Source organism: Mirounga angustirostris, unplaced genomic scaffold (assembly GCF_029215605.1).
Source record: "Mirounga angustirostris isolate CCGP_5_RB_7025 unplaced genomic scaffold, mMirAng1.0.hap1 SCAF_12, whole genome shotgun sequence".
Lineage (NCBI taxonomy): Eukaryota > Metazoa > Chordata > Mammalia > Carnivora > Phocidae > Mirounga > Mirounga angustirostris.
The window spans coordinates 49,104,406-49,129,237 of NW_026991720.1; the positions used below are offsets into that span (position 1 = coordinate 49,104,406).

General features: G+C 45.4%; 1 protein-coding gene across 4 annotated transcripts in view; it reads right to left on the reverse strand.

Annotated features, from left to right (window-relative positions):
* Window positions 1-19,654, reverse strand: part of SNX10 (sorting nexin 10) — a 69,346-nt gene extending 49,692 nt beyond the window's left edge. For 2 of the 4 annotated variants that reach the window (XM_045864533.3, XM_045864534.3), the window contains exon 1: window positions 19,444-19,654. The gene's annotated coding sequence lies outside the window, so the exon portion shown is untranslated. The remainder of the gene's footprint in view (window positions 1-19,443) is intronic. The other 2 variants (XM_045864537.3, XM_045864538.3) reach the window with 1 other exon arrangement.
* Window positions 19,655-24,832: the final 5,178 nt, after the last annotated feature.

The window sequence follows — 24,832 nt, forward strand, 5'->3', positions numbered from 1 at the left end:
TCACAGGCTATTTTCTTAACACTCAGCTACGAAACTGAAAGCAACTGGAAATAAAGGAAACTATATTCACAACAAAAAATAGTTATTAAATCTCAGCACTTCTTCACAAGTCACTGTCACAAGGAAAATCCCAAGGGTTTCAGAGTAAAATCTTTTTGTCTTCTTGGCCCAATGTGGGGCCCAAACTCACAACCCTGAGATCAAGAGTTGCATGCTCCACCAACTGAGCCAGCCAAGAGCCCCTGAATTTTTTTTTTAAGATTTTTAGGTAATTTCTACCACCAATGTGGGGCTTGAACTCACAACCCTGACATCAAGAGACATGCTTGAACGACTGAGGCAGCCAGGTGACCCTAAGCAAAATCTTTTAAGCAAGCCCTAGCACCATCCCACGTTATAGTCACTCATAATATTAAAATGTAAAACAGTAAAAGCATTGAGCCCTTCACGATAATGGACTATATTTTGGGGTGCCTGGCTGGCTCAGTCAGTAGAGCTTCATCCAACTCTTGATCCCAAGGTCATTAGTTCAAGCCCCATGTTGGGCATGGGGCCTACTTAAAACAAAACAAAACAAAACAAAAAAGACAGTATTTGAGAAAGGACTATATTTTGAAAACATATCCACAGCAAGCGATTTTAGTCCAACAAGACAAAAAAGGAGTAACTTCTTTAAAAAGAAAACTACATTTGATACCTGTCAAAAAATCGGGTTTTTAAAGGGCTCAGGGTCTGATTAGCAGTCTGATGACAGCTACAACTTTGCAGTGTTTTTTATTTATTTATTTATTTATTTTTGTTTTTTGTTTTTTATTTTTATACCACAGGTGAACACTGGGCTCTGAGAGGAGAGAGGAGGCAGAGATAATCTGGAGAGGGGGTCTAGTTACACAAATGCTCAGGATAGGGGAAAAAACAAACTTAGCCACACTGATTTGGCAGAGCCCCAAATTCATGAAAGCCCTACACAATCTAACCCTTTTTTAACATGCAATCTTTATAGGTATAAAATTCCTCTGAATATTCTTTTCAGAGCGTCAGAGATACAGCAGGTCTCCCCAGCCGGGCAGAACAATCCTGGAGAACCCAGCTATGCAACCTCTTAGCCAAGAAAAGTACCGCAGGTGAGTGAAACAACAGCCTTGGGGAAGAAAGACATCAGCTTACAGGTTCTAACATGATCGATCAAGTATCTGCTAGAAGAACCAATCTAGATAGCTGCTGTTCAATATGGTACTCATTGGTAACAATACCACATTGTATACTTAAAAACTTGTTAAGGGGCGCCTGGCTGGCTCAGTCCATTAAGAGTCCGATTCTTGATCCCAGCCCAGGTCTTGAGCTCCGGGTTATGAGTTCAAGCCCCGCATTGGGCTCCATGCTGGCCGTGGAGCCTACTTAAAAAAAAAAAAAAGAAAAAAGAAAAAAAATCTGGTTAAGAGGGTAGATCTCATATTAAGTGTTCTTACTACAATAAGAAAAAAATTTTTTAAATGATCGTATATCTGCTAAGTGGTATTCTACTTAGCCCACAGGAAGGACTGAGAAAGAGAAACTGCAGGATTCCCCAAATGTTGCAAAGATGTCCCTTCATGCCTCTTCCGTGAACGTGCACACATACACACACACACGCACACCCACACACAACCAGCGTCTTCCTCCTTTTCCCAGTTAACTTCTAAATCTTGATTCCTATGTGTGCTTCATGTATCTTCTTCATATAAACCCTTGGCCCTTTCGCAAGAGGCAGCACCGTGTATAAAAGAAAAAGGTTCTGTTTCCCAAGTCGGCTACCACCTGCGGGTGGAGTCACTCCAAGCCTGTTCCCTCAGGAAGAGGAAGGGATGTGAAGCTACGGGCATGATCTCAAGGGCCCGGCATGAGCCCTCATGCGAAAGTTTTAAGAACTATGTTCTTAAGAACTAGCCTCCACTTTGCATGAATTGACCCACAGCCAGCCCTACGTGCCACCATTAGCATCTTTTTTTTTTTTTAAAGATTTTATTTATTTATTTATTTGATAGAATGAGAGAGAGAGCATGAGAGGGGGGAGGGTCAGAGGGGGAAGCAGACCCCACGCTGAGCAGGGAGCCCGATGTGGGACTCGATCCCGGGACTTCAGGATCATGACCTGAGCCGAAGGCAGTCGCCCAACCAACTGAGCTACCCAGGCGCCCCCACCATTAGCATCTTGAGTGTCCTCAGAATATATAACTCAAACTGCTTTATCACAATGGTCCTTAATCTCCAGTTACTCCTCCGGGCAACTATAATAAAGTCAAGAGGGACCAAAGCTTCCATCATTTGCTTCCCACAGGACTGGGAAGGAGGCAGCCCTGTGTCCAGGGAACCACACCTTGCGCGCTGCGCTCCCCTGTCAGGAGGACCATTCCTCCTGGTCTCGTTCTGAGAAGGCAGTGGCAGGGAAGGCCAGGCGCCCGTCCAAACACCACCCAGACGCCAGCTGAGAGCCCTGGAAGAGGAAAAGAGAACCTCTACTGTGGGATAGAGGGAAAGGAAAAGCAAAGCACTTGCAGATGTTTCCCCAAACACCACCCAGAAACCCAGGAGACCTGGAGCCCAGACTGCTGCATCACCAGAACGCCTCTGTCCGGCTAAACTGAGGGCCACCATGTACAATGACGACCTGGCCCTGTCATAGATATGACCTCATACCCATAGGCTGTCAACACACATGCTACCGTCTCTTGGTTGGGATCTGTTTCCACGAGAGCAGGGCGGGCACTGTGCCGGTTTTATCACTAGTTTACCAGCCACCGTGTAGGTACTCGAGGACTACGAAACGGATGAGTGAACGAATACATGAATGAGTGATATCCTAGTCACAACAATCCCGTGAGGCAGGGAAAGTACTATGGTCTCTGTTTCTCAGGTAAGAAGAGACACCTAATGGAGGTGATGACTTGTCCAAGGACAGACGGGTCTGGGCGTTTCTTCACATGATCATAATAAACACACTCATTAGCACCTACCTGTCCCTTTGCACAAGTTCACTTATCAGATAATATAGGAGAGAAGAGGCCTTGAAAGACTGACACTCTAGCATCTAAATTTTTAGGGGGTGAAAGCCAAAGTGAGAAGGAGGGGCAGAAGGATGAGATGAGTCAAGAGCATGGAGTTCTCGGGGAATGGGAAGGAAGGACGCACTGAGGATCCCCTATTTCAGAGACAGCTCCCTGAGAGGCCCTCGGCATCCCAGAGTCTGCAGGAGGAATCTGAGCTGTGAGGAGAGAGGGATTTCCAAAAAGCAGAGGGAGAACACACAGGGACTAGGCAGCTGGTCTGGAAAATTCAGATTCCCATTTCTGCTTACAATGCCCCACCTCAGGATCATTCTCTCCAAGAACTCTGAAGGTTCTGGTGGTTCATCTGCTCAAGAACCAGCTCTACATGTTGAGAGGACAGAGACCCCAAATGGCCAGAAGGGAGCTGACTTCTGAAAGAGAACAGGGATAGGCCCAGCCTGTGGGGAGCTGCCGAAGCCACGACCCCGAACACTGATTATCTAGTATTGATAAGATCTTAGATGGTGGCTCCTGAATCCAAATCCTGCAGGGTGGCAGAGGGAGCCCTGAGGGGAGTGAAGATGATCATCTTGGTTAGAGGTCAGGCCGCTCATTGTGAAGGGACAGAAAAGACAAGGTAAGTGGGAAGAAGACTCTGGAGTTCAGGCTCAGAAACCAAACCCGCCTCCCCACTTAAAGAAATCTGATCAGCACCCTTGCTCTACTCATTGTCATCCTACCTGCTGAATCTTCCAGGGCACTAAGTGGATGCTCTGCAGGCCAGGTCCCCAGGCCACCATCATCTGGCTCCATGCTCCTAAACAGGCTTTCTGCTCCTTCTCCCCACCGGGGCTCCCACCACTCAACTGAGAGCAGTGGGCTTGCTATCCCCAGATGCTCCACCACTGCCCCCTGCCTGCCTCTGCCTTACCCATCCATTAGGGCAAAATATCAACAGCAAACACTCCCATGCCCTTGGAATGGCCAGGAACCACTCCAAGCACTTGACACACATTAACATACTGACTCTGCACAACAGCCCTTTGAAGAGGCATTATTAGTATCCCCACTTTACAGATTAGAAAACTGAGGCACAGAGAGATTGACTTTCTCCAGGCCCCATAAGCTAGGAAGAGGCAGCGACAAGATTCAAGCCACAGTCAGCACCAGCGTCCTTCTTCCCAACCAGCAAGCTGCACTGCCTTTCACAGCACAACCCAGCCAGCCCCTCCTCCCCCAGCCTTCCCCAGCCCCTTCGTGGACAGCTCCTTGCAAATCTTCATGCCACTTTCCACATTGGCGTGGCATGATTATTGATTCGATTCTTGTCATCGCTTCCCTCCTAAATTAGAAAACCTAGGAGAGCAAGGCTTCGGGGTTATTTCTACATCATCTTTGTATTAATTTCCTATAGCTGCTGTAACAAATTGTCATCAATTTTGTGGCTTAAAACAACACAGATTTATTATCGTGCAGCTCTGTAGGTCAGAAATCCAACACCAATCTCTCTTGGCTAAAATCAAGGCATCTGCCTGGCTGGGGGCTCTAAAGGAGAGACTGTTCCCTTGCCTTTCCCAGCTTCTAGAGGCTGCTAGCATTCCCTGGCTCCTGGCCCCTTTCTCCATCTTCCAAACCAGCCACATATCATCTCTCTGACCCTTCTTCTGTGGGCACATCTCCCTCTGCCCACAGCCAGAAAGGTTCTCTGCTTTTAAGGACCCATGTGATTAGACTGGGCCCACCTAGAAAACCCAAGATAATCTCATCTTGAGACCCTTAACTTAATCACATCCATCCTTGAATGCACGGAAACATTCACAGGTTCTGGGGATTCGAACATGGACATCTTTGGGTCCATTACTCTACCACAATCTTTGTATGAATGTCTTGAACACAGTGCTCCCCTGACCAATATGGAACTGAACTGAATCCCCATCAGACCTCAGCTGCACCAGCTCCTGAATGCTTGATTATATGATCCTTCCACTGGCCTCTGATTGTAGTGTACATTAGTCTTGTGTGCCCAAAATGGCCAATAGCGCTTTGAAAGGATGTCTCCCCTTTTCATAGCCCCAAACTGTGATACTGGTGGACACATAAAGATGTTTAATAATCTGGGCATCAAACACAATGCTAATGAACCTATAGGTAGGTTCAATCCCTATCTCAACTACTGTTTTATTTTCTATTTTTTGTTTCCTATTTAATATTTATTAACTCTTAAAATAGAACATTTATTTTAAAATGTAAAAAAATACAAAATACAAAAATACAAAATATATTATTCTATAATAATAAAAACTCTCCCTCTTTCTCCTACCTCTTAGTCATTTTTTAGTATCCTTCCAGAGCCATTTTATGCATATGCAAACACATACACATATTTATTATTCCCCCCTTCCTTTCCTGTAAATGGTAGACTCACTTAGGGCCCTGTCTACACCTCACTCTGTGTAGACTGCTCCACAGCTGTCCACAGAGCATCCCTGTTCTCTTTTTGTGGCTGTGTCCTGCTCCCCTGTGCAAATGTACTGTAATTCATGCTCACCAGCTCCCACTGATAGACACTCTTGCTACTTAAACAGTGAATACTGTGAATTTATCTGAAGGACAAATTTCTCTAAGTGGAATTTCTGAGTCAAGCCAGACCATGTGAATTATTAACTCTGACAGATACTGGAAATGTGGCCCCTATAGGAAACTAATACACATTCACCAAGCATGTATGTGTGAGTTTTGTTTTCCCATAAACTCCCTAACATGGATGGTTTTCAAAATGTTTCTATCTTTGTCAATCCCAGATAGGTGAAATGTGGTAATATTTCAGTGCAATTTAATCAGAATTTTAAAAATCACATGTGAGGTCAAGCATTTTTTATGTGTTTAGGAGCCACTAAATTATTTTCTATGGATTGTTTGTTCATATCCTTTGACCATTTTCCTATGGTATGTTTGTTCTTTTCCTTATTGATTTGTAGTTTTTTACGTATTAGGAAAAATAATCCTTAATACATGACATGAAATGCAAATATATTTTTCTGATTTGTAATCTTTTACTTTGCTCATGGGGGTTCTGCTATGCCAACTGTTTTTAGGTAATGAATTCTATCAAACATTTCCTTATGGCTTCTAATTTTGTACCATACTTAGAAAGCCCATTCCTACTGCAAAGTTATAAAAATATTCTCCTTTGGATTATTCCAGAAACCAATCATCTATAAGCAGTGAAAAGTTATCTTCTATGGTCATGAATTACATCCTGGCCAATAATGCACACACACAGAATTTAAGTTTCTTAAAGTAACTTTTATTTTCTAATGTTCTGCAGTTTAGAAAGCACTGTCCCATGGCAGTTGGTGAGGCAGGCAACTTATCTGTCTCATTTTACAGAAGAGGATACCAATACCCAGAGAGGATAAATGACCACCGAAAGCCACACTGTGTGGTCCAGACTCAAACTGAGGGCTCCTAAATGCCAGAAACTGCTCTCCTCTCCCCTGTACCTCTTCTCTGAACAAAAGGACAACATCCACATGCATTAAAATCTTAAAGGACATCTCCAAAGTCATTTCTAAATAATTTCAAAAGAAAGCAAATCATAACTCTTCTATTCAAAAAACAGTATTTATTTAAGTGGGTCACACAGTGATCCAATTAAACAGTGACTCATCTTCAAATGCCCATGCCGATGTTCTCACCAACTGACAGAATTCCATGTTCTACAGTGTGCCTATATAACCTCACAAATTTAATTGAAAATTAAGAGATGTAAAAGTTCCCAGGAGGGGCGCCTGGGTGGCTCAGTCGGTTAAGCATCTGCCTTCAGCTCAGGTCATGATGATCTCAGGGTCCTGGGATTGAGCCCCATGTGGGGCTCCCTGCTCAGCAAGGAGTCTGCTTCTCCCTCTCCCTCTGTTCCTCATCCCTGCTCGTGCACTCTCTCTCAAATAAATAAAATCTTAATAAATAAATAAAGTTCCCAAGATCCCATGGCTTCAGAGTGGATCAGGATGAGCAGGGCTTCTTATTTTGGGGAAGGGGAGAAAGTGAGGTGTATCCAAATCATGGAGGGTTCTTTTCAAATCTCACATACCGCAGCATTCTCCATCACCAACCCCTCAACAGTCCCACCCCAGAAGGTCACTGCATGCCCCCTCAAGGGTACTGATGCTAGAAACTTTTTGAAAACCACTGTTTCAGAGGACATGGTCTATATCTGCGCAACCCCTACAAAGTACACTCCTCTGGTTCTCCAACAAACACCTTGTCTCAACTCCTCTGCACACTCATAGTGACTAATTGCCATATAGGTCAGTTCTGAAACTCCCACCTCAGGCCTCTTGTTTTCTCTGATGGCCCCTCCCACCTTCCCACCCAACCGACCATGGTGGCTCCTTCCCATCCTGCAGGTCTTGGTTTAAATGCCACCTCCTAGGACACCTGGGTGGCTCAGTCGGTTAAGCGTCTGTCTTCAGCTCAGGTCATGATTCTGGAGTCCCGGAATTGAGCCCCGCATCAGGCTCCTTGCAGCAGGGAGTCTGCTTCTCCCTCTCCCTCTGCTCCTCCCCCTGCTCATGCTCTCTCTCTCTCTCTCACTCTCTCTCTCAAATAAATAAATAAAATCTTTTTAAAAAGTAATAATAAATAAATAAATGCCACCTCCTCGGAGGGGCCTCCCCTGACCACCCACTAAAGCAAACTCCCCCAGTAATGCTCTACCTTTTTATTTTCTCCTTAGGATTTATCACAGTCTGTATTATTTTATCTATTAATCTATTCTGTTGTTTATTATCTGTCCTCTCAAAGGTCCCATGAGGGCAGGGACCTTGTCCAAATCATTCACGCTTTATAACCCAAGCACTTAGAGTGCCTGCCATATAGTAAGTGCCCAATAAATATTGGGTCAATTAAATTTGATTGAATTAGTCCCAACTAATTTTCTCCACATCTGCATCACCATCAAGTTTCAAAGTAGCACAACCACATGGGCTGGGAGGTGGGGCATGAGAACAAGGGGCCTACCTCTCCTGCCAGCCCTCTTCCTCTTACCCGTGGTTCATCATTCACCTTGGGAAAAAAGAAAGCTTCTAGCCAGCAACAGCCCAGAGGGGAATGTCTTCAAGACCACATGTCTTCCTCTATTGTTTTCTATCTTTCCTCCTGACCTACCGCCACTGGATGGTAAAAGATGAGAATGGGGAGTAACGTTAGTTATGCCACTAATAATCAGAAATAGTAATCAAAGTAAAAATAGCAGATTGCTAACTATGTGCCAGACACTGTGAGGGGCCTCTAACATGAATTATCTCATCTAATCCTCGAGATACTTGTACTTCAATTTTACAAATAAGGAGACCGTGCCCAAGGTCACGTGGCTAAGGAAGTGAAGGAGCCAGGATCGGAAGCCTGGTTACTAGTCCCCCGCCTTACCACAGGGACCCCCTATGCCCAGCATGGCATCCGTGCTACATCCTTAGAAATAAATGCGTAAAAGATAGCAACCAATAAATTGAGTTATTAATGTCTCAAATGCTTTAGGGAGGTGAGGTGGGGGCAGAGTTCTATCTGTATCTGAGCCTGGGAGAGCCAGCAGCCGAACATCTAGACATGCCTTTCTCATCCTCAGAAAGGAGACCTCCTTAGTGTCAGGGGCTATAAAGAACCCTCTAAGAATAGGAGACAATGACAATTCAGTTCAATAAGTAATCACTGAGCACCTACTGTGTGACATTCTAGGTCTGGTCTTGGTGAGGAGCATGGTTTTTTTTAATGGTTAAGTTACATTCTCTGAGTTCTATGACCTAAAAATGCCCAGACAAGGATATGAGACAGTTCACTTGTAATGCAAAGCTCACTGTATGTGAAAAAAAAAAGATAGCACTGATAACAAGGCTACTGGCAAGAATGGAGAGGGAGAGGCTTCATGGACAAGGTGGGGCTTGATGAGGCCTTGACACTTGCATTAGGACAAGCACAGAAAACAGGACCAGGTGATTAAGAAGCAGTACCACTTTTGGAGATCTAGAGATCCAGCCTCCCTGGAGTGGAGGAGCTATGTTGGTAGAATACTGCAAGGAAGTAAGCCTAGAATGCTTCCTATGGGCATCTAGGATGGGAAAGTCCCCTGCAGGATAAGAGGAGGAATTTGAACTTCAATCCTGCTGGAAGGCAGGGATGAGCGAGTTTCCATGACATGATGGCAATGACTCATCTGGGGATGGGGTGGAGGAGGGATTGACAGGGAGAGAAATTATAGGCTGGGGGCTTCACCAGGGGGTTGCTAGGATGCTCTAGCCTGCAGGAGAGATCATGGACCCAAGGTGAGCAGCGGGGGGGATGGAAAAGCACTTGAAAGTAACAAGAAGCAGGACACAGAGGGTGTTGGGGGCAGTGAAACTATTCTGTAGGCCACTAGAATGGTGGACACATGTCAGACCTTTGTCAAAACCCATAGGGTGTACAGCGCGGTGAGTGAACCTTGATGTAAAGTGTGTACTTTGGGGGGTGATGGGGGAGGGAAGGCTGGCGGTATATAGCATCTCTCTGCGCTCTCCCCCACGTCTGCTGTGAACCTAAAACTACTCTTAAAAAAAAAGGAAAACAGTATAGAGTTTCCTCAAAAAGCTGAAAATAGAGCTGCCCTACGACCCAGCAATTGCACTATTGGGTATTTACCCCAAAGATACAAATGTAGTGATCTGAAGGGGTACATGCACCCTGATGTTTATAGCAGCATTGTCCACAATAGCCAAACTATGGAGAGAGCCAAGATGTCCATCGACAGATAAATGGATAAAGAAGATGTGGTATATATATACAATGGAATATTATGCAGCCATCAAAAGGAATGAAATCTTGCCATTTGCAATGACGTGGATGGAACTGGAGGGTATTATGCTGAGCGAAATAAGTCAATCAGAGAAAGACATGTATCATATGACCTCACTGATATGAGGAATTCTTAATCTCAGGAAACAAACTGAGGGTTGCTGGAGTGGGGGTTGGGGTGGGAGGGATGGGATGGCTGGGTGATAGACACTGGGGAGGGTATGTGCTTTGGTGAGGGCTGTGAATTGTGCAAGACTGTTGAATCACAGACCTGTACCTCTGAAACAAATAATACATTATATGTTAAAAAAAAAAAGAAGATAGCAGGAAGGGAAAGATGAAGGGGAGAAATCGGAGGGGGAGACGAACCATGAGAGACTATGGACTCTGAGAAACAAACTGAGAGTTCTGGAGCAGGGGGTTGGGGGGATGGGTTAGCCTGGTGACGGGTATTAAAGAGGGCACGTACTGAATGGAGCACTGGGTGTTATATGCAAACAATGAATCATGGAACACTACATCAAAAGCTAATGATGTAATGTACGGTGATTAACATAATAAAATTTAAAAATGTAAAATAAAAGAATCTATTTAAAAATATGTACATAATGAGAAAAACTTGGACAAGAGCATGATGGGGAAAAGGGAGTCAAGGATGACTCAGCAGGCAGGCGAATGGAAAAAAACGTCACCAGCAGAAAGAAGTCAGAAAGGGGGCGCCTGTTTTCAGAGCTGAGCGAGAAAGATGAGGTCGGGAGGGAACATGCTGAGATGATGTAGGACATCCACACAAAACCACCTTCAGGCACTTGGAGAACAGTTGGGGGACTGCAAGAAAAACAGGGTACAGGTAGGCAAATTAGAGACAAAAGTGAGCATTACATGTTCCTCTTCCAAACCGAGTGACAAATTCCCTTTCAGAAAGGAAAAGCGTTACAACACACTGGAAATAACAAGCGTCCCACGGAGCCGGCCGCCTCTGTCACAATGAAGTGCCACTTGGGTTTGTTCACTTGTGAGAAATTTGGTTGCTTTTGAGAAAAGCGACATCGGGAATTGTGATGTACTGGTCAAGTTCAAATCTGCCCAAAGTTACATCAGTCCGGATACGAAGGACTGGCAAGTAAGGTGAGGGCCAACTGAAAAGGGAGATTTTACCTTTGACTCCCCCTAAGAGGAGTTGGAAGGCCCAGCGAACCGGAAAGCAGAGAAGCTATTCAGCGCCCAGCAGCCTGGCTGTGAATTTCCACTCTGCCCTTTGCCAACGGACAGTATTTAACCTTTTTGTGCCTCGGTTTCCTCACCTGTAAAAAGGGGGACACCTCCTTGTCTGAGGAAAACGGCTGCATCCTCGAGACAGACTGGGAAGCAAGGATTTTGGGGTGAATGTGGTAACCTGCCTCTAGACTTCCAGCCTCCTACCTCTGGGGCACAGCCCAGCCGACCCTGTTCTGCTGCAGACCAGCTGTCCCCACAGCCCACGCCCTTCTGTCCTGCCTAGTGGGTATTTGTGCAATTCGGGACTTTATTTCCACAAACTGATCCTTGTATCAGTAGTCTTGAGATTTAAGGACCTTCCTCCAGCTCTGAACAGCTTTTCCCCTCCATTCCAATCCAAAGATTTAACATGAACCTTTCCAGTTGGCTCCTCTGTGGGTGGCTTTTTTTTTTAAGATTTTATTTGAGAGCGAGAATGAGAGCATGAGGGGCGGAGGGTCAGAGAGAGGCAGACTCCCTGCTGAGCAGGGAGACCGACGTGGGACTCGATCCCAGGACTCCAGGATCATGACCTGAGCCGAAGGCAGTCGCTTAACCAACTGAGCCACCAAGGCGCCCTGTGGGTGGCTTCTTTGCAGCTGACATTCTCAGTCCTGTTACCTTTACATCTCAAATGGTGAAAATCAGTCGAATCAGTCCAATAAAATACGAACTGAGAAAAAAAAAAAAAAGGGGGACACCTGCCTACTTTGTGGATCTGCTGCAAAGAGCAAACGTGGAGGTCTGTGCCTAGGGCTGGCTGTGTTGGCCACTGTCACCGTTCACTACCAGCCATCCTAGACTTTTCCAAGACCTTGGAGGTAAAAATGCTGAGGTCTCTTCCTTGGGATCACAGAGCACTTGCTCCTTTAAAAAAAGAATGTTCTCTTCAAGTATCTATTTTGTCAGATGGAAGAGTAATATTTACAGAAACAGAAAATTTTAGATCTCTATGCTCTGAAACTCTTGGCCATTGCCTGCAGCCAATCATTCCCCCAGGGATGTCTAACGCCTGACCTTGATCCAAGAAGGTGAAGATAAGCCAGATAGAAAGTCCTTTTTAAAGTCGGTGAAATAGCATTAATAAGTGAATAAAATCTCTTATGATTTATAAATAATAAACATAAATGAGTCTTGAATGAATGAATGAATGAATAAATAAGTAAAATACCAAAGTTATTATTCCTTAAATTATTTGCCAAAGCGCTGACTGTAATCCAAGGGCATTTGACACGTGTTTGTTTACAGACTTGGTTTAGCAAAGTTCTCAAAACAGAGGTCACAGTTTTTCAAGGTTTCTCAACTGTCAGGGAAATGAGCTGACTAGAAAAAACCAGCATCTAGTCTGCACCTCCTTGTAAATCATTGCATTGATTACCTGGCATAAGAACTTTCATGTGTGTTCGAGCAGAAGGAGGCCAGATTCTCAGGGTCTGGTCATCCATACATGGCTGATAAAAAGGTTCTGTCTCCTGTTCTGAGATACCAGAACCCAGAGCTATGATACCACCCCCCAACCCAGCCGGGAACCCGGGGTTGCTGCAAGGACACCTGCCTTCTCCCCTTTTTTCCCTTCTCTCCTGCTCTTCCAAATGCCACTTTACAATAAGGACAGCTGCTATGTCAGTAAGAAAAGGGAAGAAAATTATCAGGTAATAGAAAACTCTTCTTTGCGTGTTTGTATTTCTAAGTCCTGAGCACAGGTTCCCAACACACAAAGCGCCTTGTTGGGCTCTGCACTTTGAACTGTTTGGGTCTATAAGTTTGAGGAAGGAACTGGGGAGTAGCCACAATCATAGAGGGAAAAGCCTGCAGCTCAGCCGAAAGTGAGGAGGGAGGGAGGGACAGGGCTCAGAGGCAAAGAGAGGGAAGGTCAGAAGCCACACGGGCTGACTTCTCCCTAACCTAGGTACGTCCACTGAACAAGCAACACACGTGGTGCCACAGATTCCTTCACCAGTATGTCAGGGCTGACACCAAGGTAAAACGGAGAGAGCAGGGGAGCCCTCTCCCACTCGCACCCGAGGGAATTAGCAGAAAACCTGGGAGGATTTGGAATTCCCCAGGCCATGGGCTTATGGGTTCTCACCAAGGTTTATTAGTTCTCTAAGGAACAGGAGGCCCCAGATGCCACTTGGCTTAAAAAACAATGTGCCTTTCTTCCCCAAAACTAATTAAACAGTCTGATTTTACTACCTAACATCGAAACACCACAGGAACACATCCAAACGCAAAGCATGAAGGGACATCCACCCCATTTCGCTTGCACTCCACAGGTTTCACGTGGCACCCAGGTTCTCTCAGTGAAAGGTGGTAAACTGGGACAGAACCAAACAAGCAGTAGTGAACAAGGTGGGTGTGCCTCTCCAGATGCACCCCCACTTCTTTGAAACTAGTCTCCAAAAGGTCAAGCTCGTGTAGTGTGACCCCCACCCCCACCCTCTGCCATCCACCCCACATTCATGGCCCTGCCACCAGTTTCGGCCATTTGCAGGGACCATCCAGTCCACACTGTGGGGCTGGCAAATCAAGGGGATGACAGGTTCCAATGTATGTTCTTAAAAAGATTACTCTGGGGGCCCTGGGTGGCTCAGTCTGTTAAGCATCCAACTCTTGGATTCAGCTCAGGTCATGATCTCATGGTTCCTCGGGCTCCATACTCAGCAGGAGTCTGCTTGGATGTTCTCTCCCTCTGCCCCTTCCCTCGCTCTCTCTCTCAAATAAATAAATAAATCTTTAAAAAAAAAAAAGTTTACTCTGGGGGTACCTGGGTGGTTCAGTCCCTTAAGCTTCTGCCTTGGACTCAGGTCATGATCCCACAGTCCTGGGATAGAGCCCCGCATAGGGCTCTCCTCTCAGTAAGAAGCCTGCTTCTCCCTCTCCCTCTGCCCCTCCCCCCTGCTCGTGCTGTCTCTCTCTCTCTCTCTCCCTCTCAAATAAACAAAATCTTAAAAAAAAAAAAAGATTACTCTGGCTGATTTGGGAAACTGGATTGGAGGGGAGCAGAGTGGAACGAGAGATAGGATCAGAAGCTGATTAAGGGGGAGCTGGGGCAGGGAGGAGAGCACAGACAGATGGGAAAATCAGCCAAGACCTTGAGCTGGCTTGGGTGGGGGTGGGATGGAGAAATGGCTCCGGGGTGCTAGCCTGGACAAACAGGCAGATGGCAGTAATAATCTCTTCAGATGGGCAAGGGAGGAGGATGGGTTAGGTGAGAGTGGGGAGCAGAGAAGGAATGACCAAGAAGTTAAAGAAGCTCCAGTTTCTGAGGCCACAATCTACACAGACACCTCCGTAGTCCTGTACTGCATTTTGCATTCACAATGCTGTGTACTTTTTCTTAAAGAGGGCCCCCAAATTGCCTAAGTGTTCAGCCCTACAAAACCGGGGAGGGGATGATCAATAGTGTTGGGCAAATTAATGAAAATGTCTGAAACACATCCAAGGAGTCAGATTCAATGTGAACTGCATAATCCTGGAGCTCACAAGAGAGCCAGACATCAGCATCCAGGAATTGATGGTTTAAAGTCACAGAAATGAATAAAACCGGCTGGTCCAGTGTTTGTCATTGCATCTGGATCACGTGGGAATCAAGATACAGATTCCCAGTTCTCATTCCAGACCTACTGAATTAGACTATTTGGAAGAAAGGCCCAGAAATCTGCTTTAACAAGTTTCCCAGGTAATTCTTATGCACAAAAACATCTCAGGAGAAAGCGTGGAGAAACAAAAGAGGACCCAGGATGGGCCGAGGAGCTACCAACTGAAGGGGTCAGCGGGGCAGTGGAAGAATAGGCAAGGGAACAGATCACTTATCTGGTCATTAATAAAGTTAAACATTTTTATATACATATGTGAATTACCTATTAATAGCCTTTGCCCATATTTCTATTGGATTTTTTTTCTATTGATTTCTAAGACTCCATTCCTGTTATATATTTTGCAACTATTTGGTTTACTAATTTGTCATCTGCCTTTCAACTTTATGACATCTTTTTTCTTACAGAAGTGTAATGTTTCATAAAGTTAAATCAATATTTTCCTTTATGGTTTCTGAGTTTTATTAAAGTTGGCAAACTCCAATAAATAAATAACTCCAAAGTTATTTTTAAAAACCATCTCATCTAGGTATATATTTTAATGTCTATAATTTGGTTTTGACATTTAATCTTTACTCTAAATGGAATGTGTTTTTATGAATGATGTGAGGCAACAGTCTCAACAGACTTTACTGAAGTCGATTCTGTCATACCTTCAGTTCCTGTCTTCACAACAGAACCATTTCTGGACTCCCCATCCCTGGTCCTACAGGATATATTTTGAAATCTGGCTGAACAATACATTTCAAAATATATTGCCTATCAGTACACAGCTACTTTTCCAGGTAAACTTTATCAGTTTGTAAAAATTAAATGAAGTTACAGGGCTGGCCTAAATTCATAAAGATCTCATGACCTTGGGGCGCCTGAGTGGCTCAGTCGTTAGGCGTCTGCGTTCAGCTCGGATCATCCCAGGGTCCTGGGATCGAGCCCTGCGAACCCTGCTTCTCCCTCCCCTGGTCCCCCTGCTTGTGTTCCCTCTGTCTCTCTCTGTCAAATAAATAAATAAAATCTTAAAAAAAAAAAAAAATCTCGGGCGCCTGGGTGGCTCAGTTGGTTAAGCAACTGCCTTCGGCTCAGGTCATGATCCTGGAGTCCCGGAATCGAGTCCCGCATCAGGCTCCCTGCTCAGCGAGGAGCCTGTTTCTCCCTCTGACCCTCCCCCCTCTCATGTACTCTCTCTCATTCTCACTCTCTCAAATAAATAAATAAATCTTTAAAAAATATATATATATATCTCATGACCTTTCAGTCTTGCTTAGTCATTGGAGCGTCAGCCTTTGGCCAGGAGGTGTGGCCTTACTTCCTAGTGACTCACACACTACACAGAAATCTCAGACTTCATGGCATTTTGAATTTACAAACCTCTCAGCAAAAACGTTTTAACCTACCATTCTGCCAAGAGGCCCACATGGCCTCTTTGAGACTCAACCAATGCATGTTCTGAATCTTTCCCCATCTTCTCAATTTTTATGCTCCCGGCTCATACCTTTACAGAGTTGCCGATGCCCATTCTGAATCACAGTAAAGTGGTCCAGTTAATAATGTGACATGCCAAAGGATGCTCTATTTTAAGAGGCACTTCCAGGAAGCTTTGCTGGCCTCAAACACTGTGGCAGCCTTATAGGAGAGGAGGGAGTCTTTTGGTATCTCATAATTTATTCACCTGGCACCCCTATTCCAAAGGGAGATAAGGGAATGTGATGGAAAGAAGATGAGACCAGGGGACCTGAGTTTTAGCCCCCTTTCTACTTCTAATGAGCTGTATAGTTCAGATTAAGTTATTCTGCCTCTCCACTGGGCCTCCGCTGCCTCATTTGTAAAATGAGATTATTGGAATAGAATGGGCATTTCTAACTTTGCTTTCCAGCACAGGTGACCCTTTAAAAATCAGAAGTAAGCTATAGATTCTCTCCCCCAGAATAATGCACCTTCGCACATGAGTATAAAATCAGACATGTTCAGGGGGTTCACAGATCCCCTAAAGCCTATCTCTGTATTCCTAGGATCAAGATCACAGAGACCTACCACAAGCTATTAAAAATAACAGAGAATACAACAAATATACACAAAATCACAAAACCTTAAGCTAAGATGAATCACTTGCAGAACTAAGAGCATCTCCCCTGCAGATCCTAGGAGTAGGGAGTAGTTATTTAGGGAAAAATAAATGGAAGTGCCAATAAGACTTGCCCTTGATTGAGGCCTGGCTCAGCCCTTTCCCTCCATTCACAGGGGACTGGGTGAGACCTCCCACTCCAGAGCCAGCCTGCCCAGTTCAAGTCTTGGCTCCATCATTTACTGGTTGTCTGCCCTGGGCTCTGTGACAGTTTCTTCATCTATAACAAAAAAAGGAGGGTAAGGGAGTAGAAATAGTACCAATCTCAAGGACTGTTAATAATATACATAGGGTATTTGAAACAGGGCCTGGTCTACAGTAAGCCCTAAATGATTATCAGCTACTCTAGAAAGGTGGAACACATTTACTGAGTGGTTAAAATTGTAGCTGTGAAGTTTAGGGAAGTCTTAAATACCTTGATGCCTTAGCTTCCCCAGATGTAAATAGGATCTGCTTCATCAGTTTGTGGTGGGGATTAATGAGACTGTCACGTAAAAACTCTCTCACAATGCCTAGCACATAGTAAGAGCTCAATAAATGTCAGCTGTTGCTATTAACAGTTCTGGGGGGAGGGATTATCACTACCTTTTTTTTTAAATTTCCGAATAAAGGATAAGTTATCGTGCCCTGCTGACAGTACCTCAGCTAGCAAATGATTATGTCAAGACTTCAACTCTGATGAGTCTGAAAGCAGAATCTGTAACCATTACCCTGTACAACTATCTCTTACTTGAACAGGGCTAAGACAGCAGAAATGCTGACTCATACCTACTACCTTACCAAGAGAAAGAAAGAGGGGGGTGATAACAGTCTAAAATTTGGCGTATTCTCCATGGGGGTCAACCCAGACTTTGGCAAAAAGCCCCTCTTTGCCACTCTTAGAAACGAAAGACTCCAGAGGCTGGAACCCTATCTCTACCAGTTCTAAGCCTTTCACAAGCGGTTGCTAAACCACAGCAAAGACACCGAAAGAGGAAAAAAGAAGCCATTTCCCATAATAGCTTAACTAACAAAGTGAACCCTTTAAAATGAAAGTAGACATCCTAAGGCTGAAAAAAGATATCAAGAGTGCTCCGAAGCCACGTAAAAAACTGTGGTCTAGGACACAAACGAGAGTCTTTAATTAACACATTTTTATTTAGAAAAGAATGACAGTTTATATCTATTTTTTGGGATCTCAAGCTCCAGGGGGCCTTCCCCTAAGTAAAAGAAGAGGAAGTTCCCAGCACAACCCAGAGTGGCGGGGAGAGAAGTGGAGCGCCAATCAAGAGACCCCTTGGTGAGGAGCAGCGTCCCCCGGGCAGGTCCCCACTTTTTCGACACCAATTTCCTCCCCATTGAAACGGTACGGTGAGCACTGAGAACTTGCGAAACGGGCCACCGGAAGAAACAGGATGATCAGTTCAACAGAAGTCGGTGCTAATCACGTTGCTTCACATCTTCGTATACTGACTTCTAAGTGTATTTTATTTGTGTATCTCTATCCAAAACATCCCCAGGGGTCGATCTTCAATCCACCCTTGCTTAGAACAAAAGAGGCCTGAGGGATAGCCACCCCTGGAAGCCACGGCCCGAAGCGGCAGGGGCCCTCCCCTCACGTCCCTGGTACCCCCCTTCTGGGGCTGAGGTCGGTTCCCGCTGGCTCTCTCCCGCGTCCACCTCACCCCGCGGCGGCGCTCAGCCCCGGGGGAGGACCGCGAGGTCGCCATTCCAAGCCCGCCCCCGCCCCGAGGGTGGGAGTCAGAAGCCCCCTGGAATCTAGGCCTGTGTCTGCTTCCATCTGGCTGAAGGGCTCCCCTCCCCGGGCCTTAGTTTCCCCGTCCTTAAAACGAAAGGTTTGAAGGAGATCACGTGAAAGCCTCGTTCCTGCTCTAAATCTCTAATTCCATCACTCTTACAAGTAAACGCGTCTTGCAGAAAAAGACGCCCTTCTCCTCAAGCAGGACAGCTGCCTGCGTCCCCGTGACCATTCCCCTCAATAACCCGTGCAATCTCACCTAAGTATGATGCATCGGAACTGAAAAACAGGCTGTTGCTTTCCCGAGGCACCAAACCTGGTCATCATCATCATCAGTCAACGTGGATTTTCTCTCGGGCCTCTTCCCTCGATCCCGCAATCCCACGAAAACCCCTGCCTACCCTTCCCAGTTTCTAAACTCAAAGCTACCCCTTTCATGGGTTTAAAAAAAAAAAAAAAAAAAAAAATATATATATATATATATATATATATATATATACACACACACACATACACCCACCCAACGCCGGCCTGGTGTAAGGTGCCCCAGCACTTTTTCTGGCATCCAGGGTTCCACCTCCGCCCCACCCTCTCCCCGGGGTGTCTTTTGAGCCATGAACCCCTGGATCGGGACGTAATACTCCCCATGCCCTCCCCTGGCAAACGGGCCGACCATTTCTTCCTCCCCTGCACATCCCGGCTGGGAAGGTGGCAGCTCCCCGGCTCCAATCCCGGGAGACCCAAGCTCTTCCCAGCCCGCAGGCAGCGGCACCTGGGCGCAGCAGGCCCTCTGGAAAGAAAAGCGCGGCCCTCGGCCGCGGCCCCCACCCGGGCGGCACGCGGGCAGGCCTCCCCCGCGGGGCTCCTGTCACTTACGGACGGCTCCTCCGGGCAGGGCCAAGCCGGCGGGCTGGCAGGCGGCGGAGTTTGCTGACTCAAAGGCACGGCGGCGGCGGCGGCGAGCGCCCAGGAGCGCACCCGAGCGCAGCCCCGCGCGCCCCGCGCACGCAGCGGCCCCGCGCCCGCGCTCAGCGCCCGCAGACCTCGTGGGGCCGCCCGGGCCGCCGCCGCACCGCCGCCGCACCGCGCAGTCCAGGTACGGCCCCGCGCCGCCCGCAAGCCCCGCCCTCCCGCCCCAGGAAGATGAGGGCGCACCCTCGGCCCGTCGGCCTGTGGCGGGCGGCGCAGCCGCCGGGGGGCGTCGCGGAGCCCCGAGTCCGCCTTCCGCGTCCGCCAAATCCGGGAGGGAATACCGGCGCTTGCCGGGGCCCTAAAACTGGAGGTATGCAAAGGGCATCCTCTGGAAGCACCACTTGAAAGCCACCTGCAGTTTGCTACTCCCGCCCCCTTAGTGAGGGGGAGGATTGATGAATGGGGAGAGAGATGAATAGATACTGTGACCAACAAGGAAGGTTGAATGTTAATGGTGGAATCTAGGTGGTGGACATATGGGGTGTTTACTGTAAAGGTCTTTCAACTTTGCTGCGTATTTGAATTTTTTCGTAATAAAACTTCTAGGGAAAAGAAATGAGATCTGCCAAGGGGCCTGAATCAGGAAACCATTTCCCAAATGGCATGTTGGCCTGAGTGTGACCCACCTGTTTGCAGGGAAAAGCCCAAGAATCACTGAAAGAGCTCCTGGATGCCTACAGGCCAGAATAATAACGTAGCCTTATACTTCATATTTCAAGCACGAATTTTCCCATTAGACAGCCGGCTGCAGATTATCATTCAGGGCCGTTCCAGGCCCATCTGAAAATGTGCCTATCTACCCTCCACACCTACTGACTTTGCCTAACAAAACTTCTAAATCTACAAAGTAGTGTCTTAACGTCTCGGGTCCTGAACTTGCAGCTCTGGATCTTGAAGCTCTGGTGTAAAAAAAAAAAACAAAAACCCAAAAAACAAAATTTAACAGAGTAAATTTAAAGATCTTATTGACTTTATTTGCCGATTCGCGAATCTGGCGGCATCCCAACTAGCAGATAGAAAGCTCTGAGGAGCTGTACAATATGGGAGAGTTTATAGGCAGAAGGGAGCAGGACAAGATATAGGAACAAAAAGCGGGTTGGTTGCGGTCAGGTTATTGTCCTTTAGGGTTTAGCAGGGCCCTATCAGGCAGATTCCCTAGCCAGTGCTAACCAGGTTATTCCTGATTGACTGGTTTAAGATTCCATTTCTGGGAGACATTAAAACTAAGGAAGTCTCAGTTTGGTGATGTGGAGCTTAGCATAACTGACTCCATTTGGGGCCTGTTGTCTATCATTGCTATTTAATTTCTAAAATCTCACCCAAGTCATATTACACAAGTGACTGTAAACATGATCGCTTTTGAAAAACAAATTAAAGTGTATTTTTCAAATTCTTGTTCCTTCGCTCCACAAAGAAAAGCATTGACTGGAAAACAAAATGCAGCGTTATGTCTAAGATCCCAAGAGATTCTGGAAAATTAAAATCTTTCTGAATGTATTATTGTCAAAGCACAACCTTACAACTGTAGACAGAGTAGCAAAAAACCTTTGAAGAGTCTATAGGAGGTCATTTAAATATCTGTTAGAATTATGACCCTAACAGAGAGGAAGAATATGAAAAGAATTCAGAATAGAATGAAGCAATAATGGAGTCTTTTAATCCACTCCATGGGTGTCGCAGCTGGATGGTGTTATAGGCTTGAGGATTGTAATGTGCAGCCTGAATCCAGAGAATGGAGCTAAGTGACCACCACCTTTTTAGGTTCTGACTTTGCTATACCATCGGTGGGCAGGTAAAAAACTAGGACTTTCTGGTGCTTAAGAAATCCTAGCCAGCTGAGAAAATCACCATAAAATTGCTTTTTTTTTTTTTTTTAAGATTTTATTTATTTGACGGAGAGAGACACAGCGAGAGAGGGAACACAAGCAGAGGGAGTGGGAGAGGGAGAGGGAGAAGCAGGCCTCTCACTGAGCAGGGAGCCCGATGCGGGGCTCGATCCCAGGACCCTGGGATCATGACCTGAGCCAAAGGCAGACGCTCAACGACTGAGCCACCCAGGCACCCCCATAAAATTGCTTTTAAGAAGAGATTCTTTTAACTGCCAAATCCTGCCTGACAGTGGCTGCTGGTATCCAGTTAACTGAGTTCAAACACTAGCTTTACCACCTTTCATTATATGATTTTGGGAAAATAACTTAAACTTCTGGGCCTCATTTTCCCATATGAGAAAGGATAGTAAGAGGGGCGCCTGGGTGGCTTAGTCGTTAAGCGTCTGCCTTGGGCTCAGGTCATGATCCCAGGGTCCTGGGATTGAGCCCCGCATTGGGCTCCCTACTCCGTAGGAAGCCTGCTTCTCCCACTCCCACTCCCCCTGCTTGTGTTCCCTCTCTTGCTGTCTCTGTCTGTCTGAAATAAATAAATAAAATCTTAAAAAAGAAAAGAAAAAAGAAAAAGGATGGTAAGAATAGCACCAGCCACATAGGGTTGTTGTGGCAGTTAAGTGAAATAATCTAGGTATGGGGTGCCTCACTGGCTCAGTTAGTAGAGCATGTAACTCTTGGTCTTGGGGTCATGAGTTTGAGCCCCTTGTTGAGTGTAGAGATTAGAAAAAAAGTTAAAATACTTCAAAAAAAATTTTTTTAATAATCCAGGTAAAGTTCTTGAACTGTGCTGGGTATATAATAAGTGTTCAATACATATATTTATTATTATTATTTTATTATAACTGTTATTATAATTTGATCCTCTTTTCTAATCTCTTCCATCTCCAACCTACTCTTAGTAGACATTATGGAAAGGCACCTCCAGTATCCTAGCTCAAAAGAATAGTGAGTTCTTCCTACATCCCCTGGGAAGATTGCAAAATCCACAAACGGTAAAAATGGAAGTGGCCTGGACCCAGTGTTCAGAAATTATAACTAGCTGACAGAACATTACATTAAAAACTCTTCTTTTTTAAAAGATTTTATTTATTTATTTGAGAGAGAGAGAGCACAGAGGGAGAAGCAGACTCCGCACTGGGCAGAGAGCCCAACTCGGGGTTCAATCCCAGGACCCCGGGATCATGACCTCAGCTGAAGGCAGATGCATAACTGACTGAGCCACCCAGGCGCCCACATTAAAAACCCATTATCTTTAAATTTACATAAATGGTCCTGCCTTCTTGAGAAACATTGTCATGGTAGATATAATGTACAGAAGATGGCTTTTCTCACTCATCAATAAGGTATATGAGCCAAAAAATTAAACAAACTGCAAATAATTTGGATTTTGACTTCTGATCTTACAATCATAATCTTTTTTGAATAGTATGAGGACAGATTAACATGAATAAAAATAACCACTCCTGACCATTACTCTAACATGTTTTTTTCAAAATATCTCTCTTATGCACCCCTGCCAAACAATGACTAGAGAAAACTTTTGAGCCTGATTACCTATTTGTAAGATAAAGGGATTTAGGCTTCTCATCCATCTATCTACCCCTCCATCTTCCTTATTTTTGTTAGCGGACTACCTTTCTCTCAGTTAAAAGCCACAATCCTACCAACTTAGGCACTGCCTTTGACCTGTTCCCTTCCCGAATCCACACAGATCCAAGTCCCATGCATTTCACTGTGGTCAGATCTTGGTGTTTCCTCACCTTCAGCTTTCTATTCTCCTATCCAGCTCTTCGCTCTCTCAGAATCCTACAATAACCTCTTTACTGTGGTCCAAGATAGTGGTTTTCAAATGTTTTTAGCAAGGGCTAAAAATGAACCCCCTTTATAAAACCTACATAAACAGTATTGCATTACTATACATTTATTTGAAAACTTTGATTTTGTAACATTTGTATATCATAAAGAAATCCAAGGGGTGCCTGCGTGGCTCAGTTGGTTAAGCGTCTGCCTTCGGCTCAGGTCATGATCCTGGGGTCCTGGGATCGAGCCCCACATCAGGCTCCCTGATCAGCGGGGAGCCTGCTTCTCCCTCTCCCTCTGCCTGCTGCTCCCCCTGCTTGTGCTGTCTGACAAATAAATAAATAAAAATCTTTTAAAAAAATTCAGGGTAGTGGTTGTCTCTAATGATGGGGAGAGAGACATGGGATTAGGGAGGGGTGTGAAGAGGCTTGAGCTGAATCTGTAACATGTCTAAAGGGGAAAAGAGGGGGCACCTGGGTGGCTCAGTCGGTTAAGCGTCTGCCTCCGGCTCAGGTCGTGATCCTGGGATCGAGCCCCGCATCAAGCTCAGGGAGAGCCTGCTTCTCCCTTCCCTCAGCTGCTCCCCACTGCTTGTTCTCTCTCTCTCTCTGTCAAATAAATAAAATCTTTAAAAAAAAAAAAGAAAGAAAGAAATCCAAGACCACCGGAAGCTGCTTTGTTGAACACCAACATTTGAAATCAGGGATTTGTGAATGATTATTGGAATCTCCTATCAGGATCAACATCTGATTTATTTCTGTATTTATTGCTCAATATTGAAAAGAATCCTAATCTACTTAGAGAGGTATTTGTAAATAGTCACAGTTAATAAACAATTTTTTTCTTCAATCTATTCAGAAGTTTGAACGAGGAGTAGTTGAAATTTTTGTTTCAAAGATGAAGCACTAAGTATAACACATCTTTGTGTTTTCTTGCAAATAGAAAATTCAGGTCAGGGGGCGCCTGGCTGGCTCGGTCAGAAGAGCATGCCACTCTTGATCCCTGGGTTGTGAGTTTGAGCCCCACATTGGGTGTAGAGATTACAAAAAATAAATAAATAAATAGATAAACTTTAAGAAAAAAAGAAAATACAGGTCAGAAGACCAATATTTACAATAGGTGCTAACATACATATAATGGGAATTATTGCCACACGATATGCTGGTTTTCCAAGCAACATCAGATGGCTGTCCTATGAGTCACTTCCGTTCTGACACTGTCCCCCTGGAGTTAGTGTCAGATCCCATAGGTTAAGTGCTCAGTCCCATAAGGACTGCACTTGGACGCCAATTCAAGTTCCAAGCTGTCACCTGTACAGACGGTTCCTGACTTAAGATGGTTCGATTTAGAATTTTTTGACTTGACGATGGTGTGGAAGTAGTATATCTTCACTAGAAACTATATTTCAGATTTTGAATTTTGATCTTCTCCCAGGCTATGATATGTGGTATGATCTCTTGTCACACTGGTCCTTCTCCCCTTCCTAAAGGATAGGAAGTGGGGTGGAAAGTTCCGAGCTTCTAACAATGGTTGGGTCTTTCTGGCGACCAGCCTCCATCTTGAAGCTATCCAGGATCCCACCCAGAGTTGCCTCATTAGAACAAAAGGCA